Source organism: Mytilus galloprovincialis, chromosome 8 (genome assembly GCF_965363235.1).
Source record: "Mytilus galloprovincialis chromosome 8, xbMytGall1.hap1.1, whole genome shotgun sequence".
In the NCBI taxonomy this organism is placed as follows: domain Eukaryota; kingdom Metazoa; phylum Mollusca; class Bivalvia; order Mytilida; family Mytilidae; genus Mytilus; species Mytilus galloprovincialis.
Window position 1 is genome coordinate 67606936 of NC_134845.1, and position 19579 is coordinate 67626514.

The 19579-nt window shown below is 31.8% G+C and overlaps 1 long non-coding RNA gene across 1 annotated transcript in view; it reads right to left on the reverse strand.

Moving 5' to 3' along the window:
• The window catches only part of LOC143042422 (uncharacterized), a 47393-nt gene extending 32956 nt beyond the window's left edge, over positions 1 to 14437 (reverse strand). Inside the window, exon 1 of the long non-coding RNA XR_012967983.1 lies at positions 13699 to 14437. This is a non-coding gene — a long non-coding RNA (uncharacterized LOC143042422). The remainder of the gene's footprint in view (positions 1 to 13698) is intronic.
• Positions 14438 to 19579: the final 5142 nt, after the last annotated feature.

Below are 19579 nucleotides of genomic sequence, written 5' to 3' on the forward strand. Positions count from 1 at the left end.
GGGTCCTTGGCTTACACCGAACAGCAAGCTATAAAGGGCCCCAAAAATGACTAATGTAAAACGTATATAAAAGGAAAACCAACGTTCTAATCTACAAAAAAAATGCAAAAACTGGAAACACTAGTTTTAACGTTTTCATATGTAAGTCTGAAAATTAGGATATTCATATTTTTAGTCTTTCAATCAATTTTTAAACATATACACTCTGGTTGATTCGGTACTTTTCAGACAATTAAATCAGAATCAGGAATGCTGCTTACATAGCAACCATTGAAACTGGCGTTTCGAATGATAAGAAAGTCCTCAACTTTTTAACGTTGTATGGGCTCCATAGTGGTTCGTTTGACCATTAGGCAATACAGATGACACATTGTATTAGATACATCTTTTAGCTCTCTTTCTCTCAATTGTCACATTGGCAAACGCGAATATTTAAAAAAAATTATTTTCAATTATCAACCAAACAGGCATTTAAGCAAAAATACACAATGTCATCCGGGTATATGGCAGATAACGTGTTGCTAAGTTTATATTTTTCTGTGTGGTCTTTTGTACAATGTTTTTTTTTCTTTTTTTGCATCGTGTTCTCCTATGTTATAAGACTAATTGTCACCTTGATATTACACTTCTTTCTTAAACTTTACGAAAACCATGAACATTAACAAATTGGGTGCCGTCACCATCAACGATGGTTTCTGTTTTCAACAATAATTATATGGCTACTATATACATCAAATTGTTTGAAATATCATGTTATCCTCCGGAGGGGTATTTGCGAAAAATACCAGTTAAGGGACTTTAAAATTTCAGTTTCTTGAATCGTGTAGTTCTTTAACATAGATTTCACGTTAGTTAAACGTTTCAAGATATTATTATCATACCATTCTTGTTCTCAATTTTCCCGTATGTGGGAATGATGCATTGCTTTATCAGTAGTCTATATTAATGTCATGTCATTCCTGGTCCGTCGAAAAATAACATCATGAGAAGAAGATCTTTAGTATATTTTTCCGCGACTGGTGCATGTAAAATATAATATGTTCTCATTTGCCATCACATACTTCAATAATCAATAATACTTCCTAAATAAAATTGAAAAAAATCAGCTATATTTAAGAGGCAAAAAAAGTTGAATTTGGTTTTGAAAAAGATCACTTTTCTTTTTTTTTTATCAAATACTTACTTATATGATATATTTTATATCGTCTTAAAAAAACATAAAACATACAATGTACTTACCGTATGTAAAACTACTCGTTTTTGTCAAGTATAAAATTGAGATTATTAAACACTTTTAGAAATTGTCAAAACATGTGTATATTAGTGAACAATGATACTTTTAAACGACAGATTTAATTGACATGTATTTACGACTATCGAATATAAAGGATATCTATTATAAACAAAATAGCATAACTTATATATAAAGTATTGTTCAGAAAGGTAGAAAGTACATGGTTTACGTAGATAATTTAAATACATATCTTTGTTGTAGATAGTGATTATGTAATTTGTGAAAAATGAACCTAAAATAATAGTAATGCAAAGTTAACACAAATATACGAAAGCAAACAACAATATAAATAAAATGATCTTATGTAATGAATATACTGATGACCAGGCAACCAGCAACTAGCAATTCGCAGCATATAAATTTACGTAAGAGAAAAAAATTGAGAAAGGAAATGGGGAATGTGTCAAAACGACAACAACCCGACCATAGAGCAGACAACAGCCGAAGGCCACCAATGGGTCTTCAGTCAGTTTAATTGAAGTTTGGAGCTGGCATGTCAGTTAACTGCTAGTAGTCTGTTGTTATTTATGTATTATTGTCATTTTGTTTATTTTCTTTGGTTACATCTTCTGACATCAGACTCGGACTTCTCTTGAACTGAATTTTAATGTGCGTATTGTTATGCGTTTACTTTTCTACATTGGCTAGAGGTATAGGGGGAGGGTTGAGATCTCACAAACATGTTTAACCCCGCCGCATGTTTGCGCCTGTCCCAAGTCAGGAGCCTCTGGCCTTTGTTAGTCTTGTATTATTTTTGATTTTAGTTTCTTGTGTACAATTTGGAAATTAGTATGGCGTTCATTATCACTGAACTAGCATATATTTGTTTAGGGGCCAGCTGAAGGACGCCACCGGGTGCGGGAATTTCTCGCTACATTGAAGACCTATTGGTGACCTTCTGCTGTTTTTTTTCTATGGTCGGGTTGTTGTCTCTTTGAAATATTCCCCATTTCCATTCTCAATTTTACTTCAATGTAGCGAGAATTCCCGCACCCGTAGGTGTCCTTCAGCTGGCCCCTAAACATATGTATACTAGTACAGTGATAATGGACGTCATACTAAACTCCGAATTATACATAAGAAACTAAAATTAAAAATCATACAAGACTAACAAAGGCCAGAGGTTCCTGACTTGGGACAGGCGCAAAATTGATAACTGAAAATGAAAATACAAGCATACATCATCAGCGTACCTGAATATAATAAAACAAATTTTTTATTCAATTTCCATTCAAAACAGATTTTTTTTCTCACAAATTACACTTACATAACTAAAATATAGGTACTGTGTGTGTTATGAATCATTTTTTAAAACAAAATTCAAGAATTCTTCAAATCATTTTTGTCAGGCCCATTATTGAGTCACGTTCAAAGTCTACAGTTTTACATATTTATATGATTTATTGTGCATGTTTTGTGACTTGGGATAGACTATTAGTATATGTAAGACTATAAATCAAATGTATAAATTTATTTTAATTACGTCCCAATCACCGAATATTAACAGTATTGACAGTTAAAGATTTGAAAATTGAACTGTGGTTGCAGTACTTTTAATTTCATAACCGAATTGTAATTTACTAGTTTTTGCCTAATATTAAAAATATCGAAATAACTTATTTCCCTTCTATTATACCTTTCAAAATTAATAGTTTTTCCCTTCTATTATAAATATTAAAATGACAATGACAAACAAAAGCAAAAACAATAGTCAAACACCTATAGATAATAGCAAGCCAATGTTTTTGCATATTAAGTATTTAGAAAATATGTGTATTTGGTGCTTATTCACGGATGTAAAAAAAATATTGTTCATGTTGTTTATGATGATCCTTATTTTGAAATTATAATTATGTTCCAGCGTTGAGTAAAGTGTTTTGTCCGACAAAAATACAAATAACATTCATGGCATGTTGGTATGATTATTTAACATATAACACATGTATTTATTGGTTTTCAATACTACATCTTCGTAAATGTTTGAGTACATACTCAATTCTTTAAACTCAAATATACCCCAAATTATGTCGGTATCGTTGTATAGGACAATCGGCATAGATCCTTGTGTTTCATTTATCAATAACAACTGACGTTGGTTAGCATATTAAATGACCCTTCCGGAAACTCAAATAGCTTGGTAGTATCTAGTAGTATTTGTCAAAAGGATCGTGTTTTCATCAGAACCATTATATTGAGCTGATTTAATGTTTCCATTACTATTAATCCAGTAAAGTTTTTCCTTCGATATCTGCAAGATTTTGAAATAATTTGTCGTACAATGATAATTCATTCTTACATCAATAATAAGTAAATGTATAGTCGTTAGTTATACAAGTAAGTTATGAATAACATTAAGAATAGAAACTAAGAATTTATCAGAGACACAACAACCCGACGAAAGAGAAGCCAACAGTACAAGGCCATGAATGAGTCTTAAACACAACGAGAAAAATACATCCCCTGGAGGCAAGCTTCAACTGGATCCTACACAAACATGTGTACTTGTTCAGCAAAACTGGACGTCAGACTAACTCCAAAATCATATAAATTAACCAAAATTAAATAAAATTACCAACAAGACTAACAAAGACCAGAGTTTCCTGACTTGGGACAGGCGTTAAAGTGCGACGGGGTTAAATATGTTAAGTGAGATTCCACCTATACTTCTAGCAAATGAAAACCAACAAACCCACGCACTGTAAAACTAAATGCGAGTCCGATGCTAGAAAAGGTAGCAGAAGAAACTAAGCAAAAAAGCAATGATCAACATAAATTCGTAAATGACTTCTGTCACTCAATGACACAATAATTTGTAATAGTAAACAATGCCATGAAATAAAGCGTACTCGAAGGGGTAGTTTACTTTACTGAATTACTGTTTTTCAACTACTGATCGCAGTGATTATACATATGTCATGTATGTGTACTGATCAAATCTGCACAACAACATGTTAAATAACTAAGCTTAATAATCAAATAGCTAAAAACATGCTAGTGTGAAAAGGGAAAATACCAAAAAATGCAAGAACATTGACATGCTGTTATAGCCTCTTTTTAACAAGAATAAGCATACCACAAATATAAATACACTTTCTTATTTTTAATTTTTATATATTGTGCTGTTGGGTAATCAATGCTCGGGAGAGCTTTTAGCTTTACAATCCTTTAACAATCCTTGAACACGATGGGTGCCACATGTGGAACAGGATCTGACTACTCTTCCGGTGCAGCTTAGATCACCCCTATTTTTTGGTGGGGTTCGTGTTTCTTAGTCTTTAGTTTTCTATGTTGTGTCTCGTGTACTATTATTTGTCTGTTTGTCTTTTTCATTTTTGCCATGGCATTGTCAGTTTTTTTTTTAATGTACGAGTTTTACTGTCCCTCTGGTATCTTTCGCCCCTTTCTTTGAACACTTAAAACTTCATTTTATAACTTCAACAGATATATTGAATAGATCAACTAACCTTCTATAGAAATGAATTTTCTGTTTCAAACTTTATACTGCCCTATCATGCCTATGTCGACGTAAAATTAAAATATAAAGTCGACTGTTATAAACCGTCTTGTTTATATTTCAATTATACGTCGATTATATCAGCATTCAGTATAGTAATATCGTTCCTTAAAGATCAGGATAAAACCTATCAAAGTAAAGAATGAATTCGTGATTGATACCAGAATCAAAATTTTGTAAAAAAGTGCGTTCCTATTGCAAAAGTTTCATCAGAGACGACCCACGTAAACAATATCTTCATCAATTAGAAAGAGTATTAGATACAATATCGATCATTTTTTTGACTTTGACATTAACATGCTTCCTGAATGAATGAACATTGTGAAGTAATTTGAAAAATTATATAAGGGTATGTCCATGGCCGTCAAATAGGATTACCAGATATAAAACACTCATTTAACAACATGACGTCACATCAGACGTCGATTTGAGGAACGTAAGTCGGTTAGAGACTAGCAAATATTATCAAAATCATTTTAATTTCGTTACTGTTCTTTTAAAAAAAAAAGGGACATAATCCAATAAAATACGATTGGTACCACCTGTAATGCGCACCCGATCGCTTTGATATTTGTCATCAAGAAAGTAATATCTAATAGCTGGCGTCAATGAATTATCATTACGGTATGTTCATTGTACTATACAAGTCAACAACAAAAAAACGAACCAATACATTGTTACTTTCCGTTTCATATATAATGACATAATGAAATTGGATACACTGTACCAAGGTAAATAATTGTTTAATTTGTCTATTTTTTCCGAGTTTTATTTACCTCATCAAAACCAACTTTTAAAACAAATACGCAATTTTTTTTTTTTTTGCTTTCCAAATCCGTATTTTTACGTTAATTATTAAAAAACAATAATATTCCTTAACACTTTGCCCTCTTCGTTCGCTTAGAATTTTGAATGCCTTTGCAGATATTTAAAGTCTTTATTCTCATCTCCGAAATTAGGTGCCGACTTTTGTCATCATTTTCAGCAAAATGAATTTGACCTCTTTTTTAAGATACGTTTAAATTTTTACTTTTTTCTCATGCTTCTAATATATAAAACTTGAGGTAAAGTTACGATCCTATTTGACTCACCATAAAATTTTACCAAATTGAAACTTGCATCAAAAACAAGAAAAAAATGTAGCTATAACATGTTTATGCTGAAATTATAACTATTTAAGGAAATCATATTCAAAACCTTTTTCTCTGCATCTTTCTTTATTATTCAAAAATGAATAAATATTTATCCAAGTAATTACAAAAATTAAAAGAAATATTATAAATTGCTAAAACATAATCCAAATTATTCAAAATCAAAATCCAACTATCATGAACTGTTTTTTATAAAATAAATACACATAATACCAGGATTCACAAAGATTTACATCAAGATATAATACATGTACATAAAAATTACATTATTATTTACCCTTCACAGTACCAATTCCTTACTAAATGTTTATTGAATTGCAGTTTGAAACGCTTCTATAAATCGACCAATTGGTGAATCTTTTTAGCTTATTGCTTCAGGGAAAAATTGTTATATTTAGTATGAAGTGAAAGCAATGAAAGAAAAATTTGTCTTTCTATCCAAAACCAGTTATGTAACATAACAGAATTGAAATACATTACTATTACTTTACAAGGAATAATGATTAATAAAGGTTTTTCAAAACGTAAATGTGTAATTTTAATTTGGCTTTTATAGCAATTGATATTGTGAAAGAAATACTAAATAAGCAATGTAAAATAATTTACACAAAAACATAAAAAGTCTGCAAACAATATAGTTCAAGTATTCAAGTAATAATACACACTTAGAGAAAACAAAATACGTCTACAAAGTTCGATACATTGAGACCATGGTAGACATTTCGAAATGAAATAAGTCCTCTAAGCTTTTGTTCCCCCAAAAAAGTCCTCTAAGCTATTGTGACAAATCAGAACAATGAAGAGTAATAACAGTTTTAGGCAGGTTTGAACTCGTTTCGTAGGAATGTTAGTCCACCAGAATCTGTTCGCTGTAGAGCTTTCATCAATATATAGACCGACGGTTTCTGTTTACTTGATTGCTTCCATTTCTTGAGAATGTCATATAACTGACTATACATATCCTTTGGATAGTTGTACATGGTTTCTTCAATGCTGGCGAAGCTTAGTCCTAATTCAATACCGAGTTGAATAACACAGTTTCCTAGCTGTCGTGGCAATCTTTTCATCATATCATCCGATGGAGTTTCTTGTAATGCACTATCGGCGATACCTTTGAGATAAAACACTATCATATTATTGTAACATCAAACATTTTATGCATATACACGCAAAGTACACGAAAAAGGTCAAACCTTTATCAAAGCACAATTGAATTCAACGTATGATACGAAAACCCCATAAAGACCTAAACAGTCTAGTTATCAACAGGTAGCCACTGACTAACATGCAAATAATAGACGATCCATTGTTTAAAAAAAGAGGTCGACTAGTGATCGTTAATACCTAGAAATAGCTTTATTAGTCACGTCTTGTGGTTGATTGCTGCTATTCAAAAACCACAAACATCGTAAACAAAAGCTTTTATCAAATAGATTGTTTTAACTTTCATAAAAATCGGCGTTTTGCAAGAGGCGGCAATACTTTAAAGTAATTAACATCAGAGTTTGTCATTTTTGTCATTTTTTTTCAATGTTTGATATTACTTTAGAAAGAAATACACAACAATAAATATTGGCAGATTGTTGATTTAACTTCGGACAGTGGTAAACAGTTGGTAAAAATCACATGATCACATAAACAATGTAGTTCATATATATGCGTTATAATGTGAAAAATGAAATGGTAGAATACTTCTTCAGATGTCTATGAGCTGGACATTGCAGAAGTTTTAACATACATTAGGCCAATAACAAGCTAGGTCAATAACAAGCTCCTCTTACACAAATTCGTATGGAATTGATGTCAATTTTGAAGTGGGTCTCATTGGGGTCTAAGCGTGACGCAGGATTGACGATATTTTGTAAGCGTGAAACGTGAAAGTCAAATTATTGTGTCGTGAAAACGGGAAATGGGGTCTAGCGGGACCCGGGAAATGACAAAAAAATGAGAATTGCTTACGTACATAGTGTAAGCAGGATATGGGAATCTGACAAAACAGTAAGCGGGATCCGGGATCGGAACAACCCAATGAGAATTCCTCTGAATATAATAAAATAATCATTGCAGTTTAAACGGTATTAATACTTAAACTATTTAAGTTTATAACACCAGATAGAAGTAAAAGGGTACGGAAAAGGTAATGTTTAGATGTATTTCTAAAAACTGTGACATGTATCGTATCTATACTTGCTCTTATATATATGCAATGCCATACACAGTTGAAAGTTTTCAAGTAGTGCTTCGGTTCTGACTGATAGCAATAACTGCATTAACATATTCCGTTTGTAAGTAACGAAACAGTTAAGAAAATTAAGTTCGATCTCCATCAATTAACCTTGAAATAATTTGGTTCTTCTATGCATGTAGTTTTTAGTCGTACAGCTTATTAAATGTCAAAGGGCAATATCTGTCAAATGCATGTTCACTGATTTAATTTATAACAATGTAAAACATTTATCTAACTTATAATAAGTGTAAAATGAATAATTTACAGGGCATTGGCACGATAATATGTAGCCTATCTTATTGACTATGTAAATCATGGAATTAGTTATATATTACAGACTAAAGATATATGTTAATCATCGTTTTAACCTGTATGAGAATGATTTTTTGTAGATCGAATCAGTCAATCAAATGATTTACCTTTGTGTAACTTTCCATGTTGACTGACATTCTTTTAAATATCCGAGCACGCTCAATTCATACGTTATCCATCTCTAATTAAGGGGTTATATTGAGGTTCACATGAGTACATATTCTAGACGTCGAATTATTCATTTGCAAGTGAATAATTCATTATCAATGTTTTTTTAGCTTTATAGTTTGATACAATTGAACCATACTTGCGGCTAAAATGGCTATTAATGATTGAACAAAAACAATTATATTTTAGATTTTTAACATATCTCGTAGCTGTGCCCTTTTCATGTTTCAGTGTTCCCAATGGAGGTGAATCCAGAAAAACACTTTGAACAGACGTAACTTAAAATAGTGTTTTACTCTATCATTAAACAAGTTTTGTTCACGCATAAAGAATTATTTCGCTTTTTTTTTTTTTTCTTTTTTTTTATTTTAAACATATTTTATTCATTAAGATATGAAAAGGATTGAGCAACAGGCACAGCCTGTTAAAGCTTTCTCCATATTACATGTTCAAGGTATAATTCAATTATAACAACTTTATTAAAATAATGCAATATAGTGGAACATGCATGCTACTTATGGGCACACACGAGCAAATATATGTTTACAGTGTTACTTACTAAATGCAAAGTATATTTAAGTATATAGGCAATTACTCAGCATATATTCAAGAACCTTGAAACATGCAAATATCCTTTATAAGTCATTAGAAATATATATATATGGCTTAAAAGAGACACTAAGCTTGCTTAGTGGATTAAATGAATTAATGTTTAAGTGGAGGGAAAAAAATAAAAAATAAAACTAAATGAAACAAAAAATAAGTTAGTTTCAAACAAAACGTTGGGCGTCACTGGTATATTTATGAACAATTTAAGAATAGCAATATTCATATCATATGAAAATAATCTGTTTCTAAAAAGTAATAATTCAATATGTATATCAACATTATCAGGAATGGAGTTAATGGAATCAAGAAGGATCTGTCTTACATTATTGTACTTAGGGCAAATGAAAAAGAAATGTTTGTTATCCTCAACAGGGTGATTACAGGTTGCACAAAAAGTGTTCTCGGATAAGAATTGATTAAACAGATGAGATTTTAGGTTGCTAGCATTATTTCTGAGTTGACAATGACTTATATTAAGTTTCCTTATCCCATAGTTGAAGGGTTTAAATATATCATCAGTCCTATAAAATTTGTCCAGTCCACTTCTAAATATACCCAAACTTGGGGATTTTTGTAAACTCAAAGGAAGACTATTCCAAAGTCTTATAGTGGAAGGAATGAAACTATTGAAATAAGAGCTAGTTCTAGCAAGAGGCGGATGAAAAGTGTTATTTTCATTCCTCAAAGTATAAGGGGCTGGACTAACTCATATAAGTATGCAGGTGTCATCCCATTTAATATTTTATAGAATAGTATAAGCTTATGTTTATTACGTCTATTCTCCAGAGTTTCTAAACCTAATTCAATATAAAGTTTTTGTCTGGAGGAATTACGTCGTAAACCTGTAATAATTCTAGCAGCTTCTATCTGAATATTTTCAAAAAGCTCAAACTCGTGCTGGGTGCAATTGCCCCATGAACATCACCATACTCTAATATATGTCTAATAAAAGCATAATAAATACGTATAAGTGAACTCCTATCTAATAAATGCTTAACTTGACGAAGAACAAATAGACGAGAGCATGTTTTTTATAAATAATATCAATATGTGAGTTTCATGAAGCTGATGACTAAAATGTTATCCCAAGATGACAGTGAATATTTATTTTCTCAATCTCTTCCCCATTTATCCCAAAAAATACAGGTGGGTGTTCCCTTGCCCTTCTTGTAAATACAATATTTTTAGTTTTCTTATAGCTAAATTGAACAGCCCATGATTTTGCTCAATTTGAGATAACATGCAAGTCATCAGTCAAAGAAGCAGCTGCTACAGCAGGATCATCATCTACTATAACAAATAAAGAGGTGTCATCTGCAAAAAGTCTAATATCATTAGAAATGTCATTTACTATATCATTTATATAAATAAGAAACAGAAAGGGTCCTAAAACTGATCGCTGGGGGACACCTGCATGTATACTTCTTAGAGTTGACGAAAAACCTTCTGAAACGACCTTTTGTTGACGATCTGAAATATAACTTTCTATCCAAGATAAGAGCTGATCATTTATGCCAGATTGTTTAAGTTTAAATAAAAGTCCTTTATGCCAAACTTTATCGAAAGCTCTAGAAACATCACAAAATACAAACCTTACATCCCTCCCACTATCCATATTACTAATAATGTAATGATATATTTCAATTAACTTATTAACAGTAGAGTCACCTGGCTGGAATCCAGATTGAAACTTTGACAAAAGGTTATTACTTCTCATATAATTATACAAATGTTTAAATAGAACTTTTTCCATAATCTTACAAACAATACAAGTAACAGATATTGGTCGATAGTTTAGAGCTGAAAGTGGACTGACCTTTTCCTTTAAAAAAAAGGATTAACATGTGCGATTTTCCATAACAGTGGAACCTGTTTAACTGATAGAGACATATTAAATAACTTTGTTAATGGTTTAGAAATAAAGCTAGCAACCTCTTTTAAAATTCTAGGACTGATACAGTCAGGTCCAGCTGGTTTGTTAACATTCAAGATTTTTAACTGATCTAAAATTTCTTTCTCAGTGATGACACATTTATTTAAATGACATGGAGGGGGCTCGATATTATCAGGAATTTCTTATCAATATTAGCTATATTAGCAAAATGATTGTTCAGGATCTCTGATTTGTCCAATGGATGAATAAAAATTTGGCCATCATGTTCCAAAAAAGGGGGGGACTCTCTATTTTTAGTAAAATTTGATACAGACTTGGCAATGCGCCAACATTTACCAGGAGGAATATTTTTGTCAATAAGTTGAGATGTCAGTTTGCATTATAATCTTCTTTTGCCTTTCTAACTAAGCTGATAATTTCATTAAATATTTCTCTAAATTTTTTCCTGTGATCTGGATTATTTGAAGTTTTCGCTTTGTGGTGAATTCTACGATGTCTTATCTTGTTTCTTATTAATTATAAGTTGTTCATAAAAGGTTTATCATTTGGTCTTACTGTAATAGTTTTAGTAGGTATATATCTATTTACAGTACTTTCGAATGTTTTGACAAAGTTCATATAAACATCATTTATATTATTTGAATTAAAAACAACATTATCCCAGTCAGTATTGTTCAACTGGTTTTTAAGACCTTCATAATCAGCACGCTTAAAATCACGAATTTGTCTATTAAACGAGTGTTGTTTAAAAGTTTTAAATGAAATTTCGACTGAAACAGGAGAATGAGAACTGCATATCGGTGTAAGAACAGTTACTGATTTAATTAAGGTCTTGCGATTAGTCACACATAAATCAATTCCAGTTTGGGTTGTAAAGTTGGTAGGCTCCCAAACAACATTTTCTAAGTTTAAACGGTTAAATAACTTTTTAAAAAAGTTACTTGTGTTTGACATCATATCGCAAATTGAAATCACCATAAAGGAAAATTGGCAAATTACAATCAAGTGCTTTATCTACTGACTCATTAAATAAGTCCCATATATTAGAATTTGAGCTTGGAGGCCGGTATAAGACACCAACTAAAAATTTTATATTACTATAATTCCTCACTTCAACCCAATGCAACTCAAGATTGCTTACAAATATGTCATTCTGTATAATGAAATGTAGACTATTTTTCACATAAATGGTCACACCTGCACCATGTCTATTTCTATCTAACCTAATAGGCTTATGAAACCCATTTAATTTAATTTGGTCATCAGTAATTGACTTGTCAAGATGAGATTCTGATATACAAATAATGTCATACTCATGTAGTTTATTGTTAATGAGATCTCACTTAGGAAGTAAGCTACACACATTATTGTGTACTATTTTCAAATTTTTTTTGTTACTCTGATCTGGACCTGGATTTTGCTCAATATCAGCAACCAGTAACAGAAACTGTATAATATTACTGAGGAAAAAACATGTTTTATGATTATAGGGAGGATTGTTTTGTGATTAATATTATAGTTTACAAATTTACAGATTAATGTTAAAAACACTGATCAGTCAAAACTATCAAGAATTATTTCGCTTTCCGCGACACATTTTACTTACCTATCAAATTAGTTTCTTCTCTGACTATCTGTAATTATAAAAAAAAGATGTGGTATGATTGCCTATGAGACAACTCTCCACAAGAAACATATACATGTATATAATATGTAATATGTAATATGTAATACATGTATATAATGATATTTTTTTAAATCTTTTTGACATAATGATTCACAGTTACCAAAACCAACTTCTCTAAAGTATGCATTGTTAACTTCAAAGTTAAATATCTAACAACATCAGCTATATCCACAACGTCTCTTACTTCGAATTAGATTAAATTGATATGTTGTGACTCTTCAAGTTGGTAGTAAAATACATACACAAACAAGAAGCGTCTCCAGTACACGGATGCCCCACTCGCACTATCATTTTCTATGTTCAGTGGACCGTGAAATTGGGGGTAAAAACTTTAATTTGACATTAAAGTAAAATTATCATATCATAGGGAACATGTGTACTGAGTTTCAATCGATTGGACTTCAACTTCATCAAAAACTACCTTGACCAAACACTTTAACCTGATATCGATGCTGGACAGACGAACGAACGAACGAACGAAAGAAACGAACGGACGGACGACCGAACGAACGGACGGACGGACGGACGAACTAACGGATGTATAGACAAGAAAACATAACGCCCCCATACTATCCTAGGTGGGGCATAAAAAACATCAATAAGACCTACAAGAAACAAATGTACGCTTATAAGACATGAGAACGACCCACTAAAACACATAAATGAGTTGCATAAATGAGTTTACTATTCAGGGGGACATTCACAGGCACTTGTTTCTATCCATAGGAAGGTGTACTATCCATATAAATAGAAGAAGGTGGCTAACGAATTTTTTTTAGGTCACGACAGTCTCCGCTTCGGACGCTTTTTCTACCCTTCAACTTAATGCTAAAAATCCCTACGTTATATGAATCGATTCAGTGAATATTTTCCTTTAACACTAAACTAATTTCATAATCCCCACAGTGTTCCTCTTCACGGTAATCTACTCTCAATTCACTAAACCATGTCGAAAACTTGAACTACCATCTTTTCAATGTATCTACTTCCGGTTGTGGGCAGAATGCTATCTTTTTAAAAACGAAATGATTCTGTAAAATTACCAGGTTATTATTTTCATTATCAATATATTTTTAAAGATGGAATTTCACCAAAATAAGTACATTTATCGTTGTTATTAAAAAAATCAGAAAGTCAGAAACTAATTTGAATGAATTCGATAATACTAGAGAATTCCGAATGTATATGGTAACTCTAAAGATTATCATCGATCTTTTATTTTGGAGGTTAAAAACGTACTCAGATTCATAAGAATTAGGGGAAAGAAACTGAGTCAATGAAAACAAAATAAATTTACTGCGATGTCAACCGGAAGTAGATACATTGAAAAGATGGTAGTTCAAGTTTTCGACATGGTTTAGTGAATTGAGAGTACATTACCGTGAAGAGGAACACTGTGGGGATTATGAAATTAGTTTAGTGTTGAAGGAAAATATTCACTGAATCGATTCATATAAGGTAGGGATTTTTAGCATTAAGTTGAAGGGTAGAAAAAGCGTCCGAAGCGGAGACTGTCGTGACCTAAAAAAAATTTCGTTAGCCACCTTCTTCTATTTATATGGATAGTCGACCGTCCTATGGATAGAAACAAATGCCTGTGGGGACATTTTGTCGTATTGTTAAAGTTGCGGTTTTGATATTGATGAACCGTTGTGTTTCTAAATTTTATTTAACCGTAGTGTCTGGTATCTTTAAATCGTCGGTCAAATTTTATGTCATGAATATGTCATTAAAAGACGCGATGTTATTTTGAAATTTCACAATAACAGATAAAAAAAATCATATACCATAAATTGAGTTCATACCTACCTGACAAAGGGAATGAGGTCGATCTATTTCTTTCAGTGCATCTAATAAGTCACCCAAACTCATTGTTTGAAGGAGTTTCTGCTTCTTCTTTTCACACTCATTCAGTGCCATTAATTGTACCCCAAGCTTTCCAGTATGACCGTACTGATATTCCACGTTTTCCCATTCCTCCCGTGTTAAACCGAGATAAATAATAAATTGATCAAATATGGAGATACCGATTTGTTCCACCAATCTTACAATATGTTTGTCATTTGGATGTAGTGACAAAACTTCTAGTTGAAGTCCTAAAAACGTCAAGTATGATAATAAATCTACGAATTTATACGTTTTCATATATTTTACATTCGTGAAATCAAATAAAATGTACTTGCATACATGGTATTAATGTATAAAATATATAGGTTTGTTTGTGCGCTAGCTGCTCGCCCTTATCAAAAAGCTTCATCTTGTAAGCTCTTGAAATAAATTTAACATTTTAAAGCCTTAAATATGAAAACTGCCGTTTGTATTCAACTTGATTAAACCGGTGTAATAATCTTCACTTTGACATTTGCAATCGTTTGATATGATTGAGCCGTTGATTTTGCCGTTTGATAAGACACTTTACGTTTGTAACTTTCATTTGAGCTACGTTTTCGTTTTTCGACTATACAACTAAAGTGTTCCATTTACGTATTGCCAATACCAAACTACTAACAACTTGGGGAAGTACTTCAAGACAAAACTATTTGGCAATATGAGTTACTATCGATACAGTGGTGCTGCGGCGAAATACCTCTGTTTACTTATTATAGAGAATTACTATTTAGTATAACATAAACAGACAATTATAGCTTACTCTTTGATACTGGTTTGTAGCCATAGTATAATTACATGAACAAAGGACACGTGAACCTGAATTAACCGAAGAAAAAGGAAATAAGTGGAATCAAATGTACGTATTTAGGACTTGTGTTCGCACAACATTTATAAGTGTTTTACCTTTGCACTCCGGGTTACATGTTTTCTTTTCCTAAAATAAAAACAACTTAATTATATTTATTAAATATGATTAGAACAAAATGGAAATATTTGATTTTACACAAGAGAGAAGAGATTTAAATGAAATAGATGTTATAGAAGAAAAACGTTAATGTGAATCTTAGTCAAAATGAGTGGGGTTCGTGTTGCTTATTCTGTAGTTTTCTATATTATGTCATGTGTACTATTGATTGTTGGGGTTTTTTCATTTTAGCCATGGCTTTGTCAGTTTATTTTTCGATTGATGAGATTTACTGTCTCTTTGGTATCTATCGTCCCTCTTTTTTCGATATGTTTGAGAGAGAATTTTATAAATACTTTCCTAATAACAACGACGAATACCTACCTTTTTTCTGACCTAATGTTTGGAATAGTCTTCAATGGTCTCTTTAACCAATAGTACAAAATGTAATAACAAAAAAATGTATATAAGCACCTAGTTATATTTATTTTTAAATGGTTTATTAAATTATTTCAAGATTACCAACAACATAAAGAAAGTAAACCTTTTATTTATTGTGCTGATGTTTGCTTCAAACTGTGAAGAACTTTTGTATGTAACATGTAGCAAAATAAATAGCTTTGAATGACTTAGTTTGTTTTTATTTTCTTTTGTTCTTACTTTGTCAAAAACCCAATACAAGCAGCATTTCGATTCGTGTACAGCTCCTTTTTTGCACGCCCATGTCTTTTTCTCTTTTGCAACGTTCAGTGGTACTAAACAATTTTCCTTGTTGCATAGCATTCCAACCTCTGTATCAAAAAAACTGGAAACATTTGCTTGGAATAATCTCTTTCCAAAACAGTCATGGTAAAAATGGAGAACCTTCTGTAACGCAACCGTCAAACATTCTTGAATACTTGCAGCAACATCTGGAGAAATAAGATGCCTCGAAACGTTGTTACTCAGATATACCTGAACCCTTTGACCTTTAATCAAGATAAGAAGTTGATTGCTGTCATCAACGTTCAAAATGACTGATTGGAAATACAGACAAAGCCGTCCACTAATTTCTCTCAGAGGCCAAATAGTAACTGGTGTAGCAATCAGTTTAAACGTCAGTGCAGACGGCATTATGCTTTCTCTTAAATGATACGCCAAGCAAATGGTCTTCTGCTCGTCAACCGGCAAAAGTTCAGTCGGTAATTTACTCTGAACTACACATGGCACCAAAAATGTATGATCATTTGTTATACATCTGTCGTTGTGTTTTGGCTCAACTAGGATATCAAGGTGAACAAGAACTTGAGCAATGTATTCTTTGTGTTGCTTTGTTGGAAGAATATCTTCAAATTGTGGTTGGGACCAAAGTTTAAAGAGGTGTTCCTTTTGAACTTTACCAGTAGAAGAGATATTTTCTAAAATCCATCTGAGATCTTTCTGTTCCGGCCAAAATAGTTTATCAGTAATAATGGATCTCAATATATTCACCATGGCCGTAGGCTGTACAACAATAAAGTCATCGAGTCCTTCAGTGTCAAAGTAAAGAATTTTCCCTAAAGAGTGTTGGAACTTCAAAAATTCCTGTAGGCTGTATTCACTCAATGTGAAATCTTTGTTTAATTTGTTTAATTCTTGAATACTCTCCTTTGTTATCACACTGACATCTTTCAGACGCATTTCAGAAATCTGTATTTCTATGGGAACCCATGCAAGCGGCATTCTTTGTCCCCAATTGGTTTGCGAAAAAGCAATATCTACCAGTGTGTCCTTCAGCAACTCTATTTCTGGATCGTCTGGGTTTGTTGCATTGATAAAAAATAGCCTGTTGTACATAATATGTCTACTTTTGACATGTGTTGAAAAAAGCTGTACAAGTTCCTTTGTTAGTTTAATTCTTGTTTCTGCCAGTATATCCTATTAAAACAATAAAAGACAACATAAAGGAACTTTCTTTTAATAATTTAAATACAAAAACAGAAATAATATTTTCCTATATTTTGATATTTCAGTTTCACACTGAAACATCTACACACAATAATTCGTGTTCTTAATTGAAGTTTTTTTAAAAATCGTCGTTGCCTTTTATAGCCGACTGAACGGTACGGGTTATCTCACAGCTGAAAGGCGTACGGTTGCATATGATTGTTTACATACATTAAAATTTGTTTGGTAGTTGTCTCATTGGCAATCATATCACATGTCCTTATTTGTGAACATCAATATGTTTGATTAAGATCAATAAAAACACATTCAAGCAATGTTTGCATGGTGTTTGTTCTCATCAGTATAAGTATGTATTGGAAGCAAGATTTAAGTTTACTGATAACCAAATTAGAAAAACTCTATTTAATGATCTAATTTCAGTGTTGAATTGGTTAACTCTTAGAATAAGATTATTCAAAGGATTAATAACTTTACCAGGGTCGTATTGAAATTTCCGGGCTCAGTAAAAACATCTTCGTAAAATTAGGATGCGCTATGCAGTTTGAAATAAGTATTTTCTACAGATACAACCAAACATCAGACCAAATCTTTGCATCTATTGAAACATTTAGTAAATGTTTTAAGTATTGTGTGGTAACGATTTCCCTGACTTAGTGATTAAGCAATAAAACAAATTTACGGTAATTAAAAGCAAAAATGTCGCAACAAACACGAGCACCGTAAGTTGATGCAAAAGGAACATCACCGTCCGTGAAGGGAACATTTACAATTTAACAACAGGAAATTCGTCCCTGTAGTCGCACATTTTAGTATATACTTTCTTGTTTAAAAGTAAAATATCTAAGTCTAGAAAAAGACAGTTGTTACCGTTTACCATAGATTTATTCAAAGTTAGTTATATGCTTACTCTTATATCAGTGTATATCTGAAATGATTCGTTATTAGACATTTCTTTTTTCCAAAGAGCATGAAGAGTGTTACAGAGAATTTTTCATGAAAATCTTTATTGCGGTGTTGTTTCGTTTTGAATAAAATACTAAACTAATTATATCCGAAAATAACTTTATATGTCGGACGCTTTGAATTTTCCAAGTGTCAATTTTGTTTCAAGTAAAATCAATGAATAATAAACAATATGGTTAATATAATGTCAAAACAATATCAGGAAGAAGATTCAGTAAATTCCATATGGGGTAAGAGCGAATTAAGCTCGAATCCCCATATGGAATTTACTGACCCCATATATGCCGTATTAGGTCACTAGCACACTATGTAACGAATTTATCTTACCGACTATCTTAACGTGTGAAATTTAGACTAGTGACCTATTAAAACGAGAAGGTTTTCAATACTGTTAGCATTAAGTAACTACTTCCATTGATCATACAAACACAGATCCCAACAATAACAACTTGTTAGGTTTAAATGTGTTTTATAAATTTCTTTTAATCGTAATCATCAGTTTTTTCGTCTGTTGAAATCTTTAAGATTTTTTCTCAGTACCGTTTTGTTTTTATAAAGTATACACTACTAACCGTGTATGATATAAGCCCCGCATCCCTACTTAACTTATATGAAATATACACGGTCTCCACGAGGGCGCTTTTAACCAATCACATTCTTAGAAATGTATAGGAGGTAATATAAATTTACTTACTGTTTTTAATAAGTCACTGTGAGTTGCAGCGAACAATATCATAGGCATTATATCATCATCATCCTTGCAGTATAGCAAAATTGAGTTCACCCAGTGGACAAGGATATCTATAGATAAAAATGTCGAAAAGATAGTACGATAAACTAAAAAAAAAAATCCCCAAAAAAATACGCATTTTGGTAAATGTACTAAGTATAATTAACGATCTCAAGTCGACTGCACCAATTGCAGATATTTTCCTTCCCATTTAGTAAAAAATTTCCGTGAAAATGTTTTATCACTTTCTAATTCCTCACTGTATTAAATTTATACTGTATCAGGTGTATACCATTGTTCCCCAAATGAA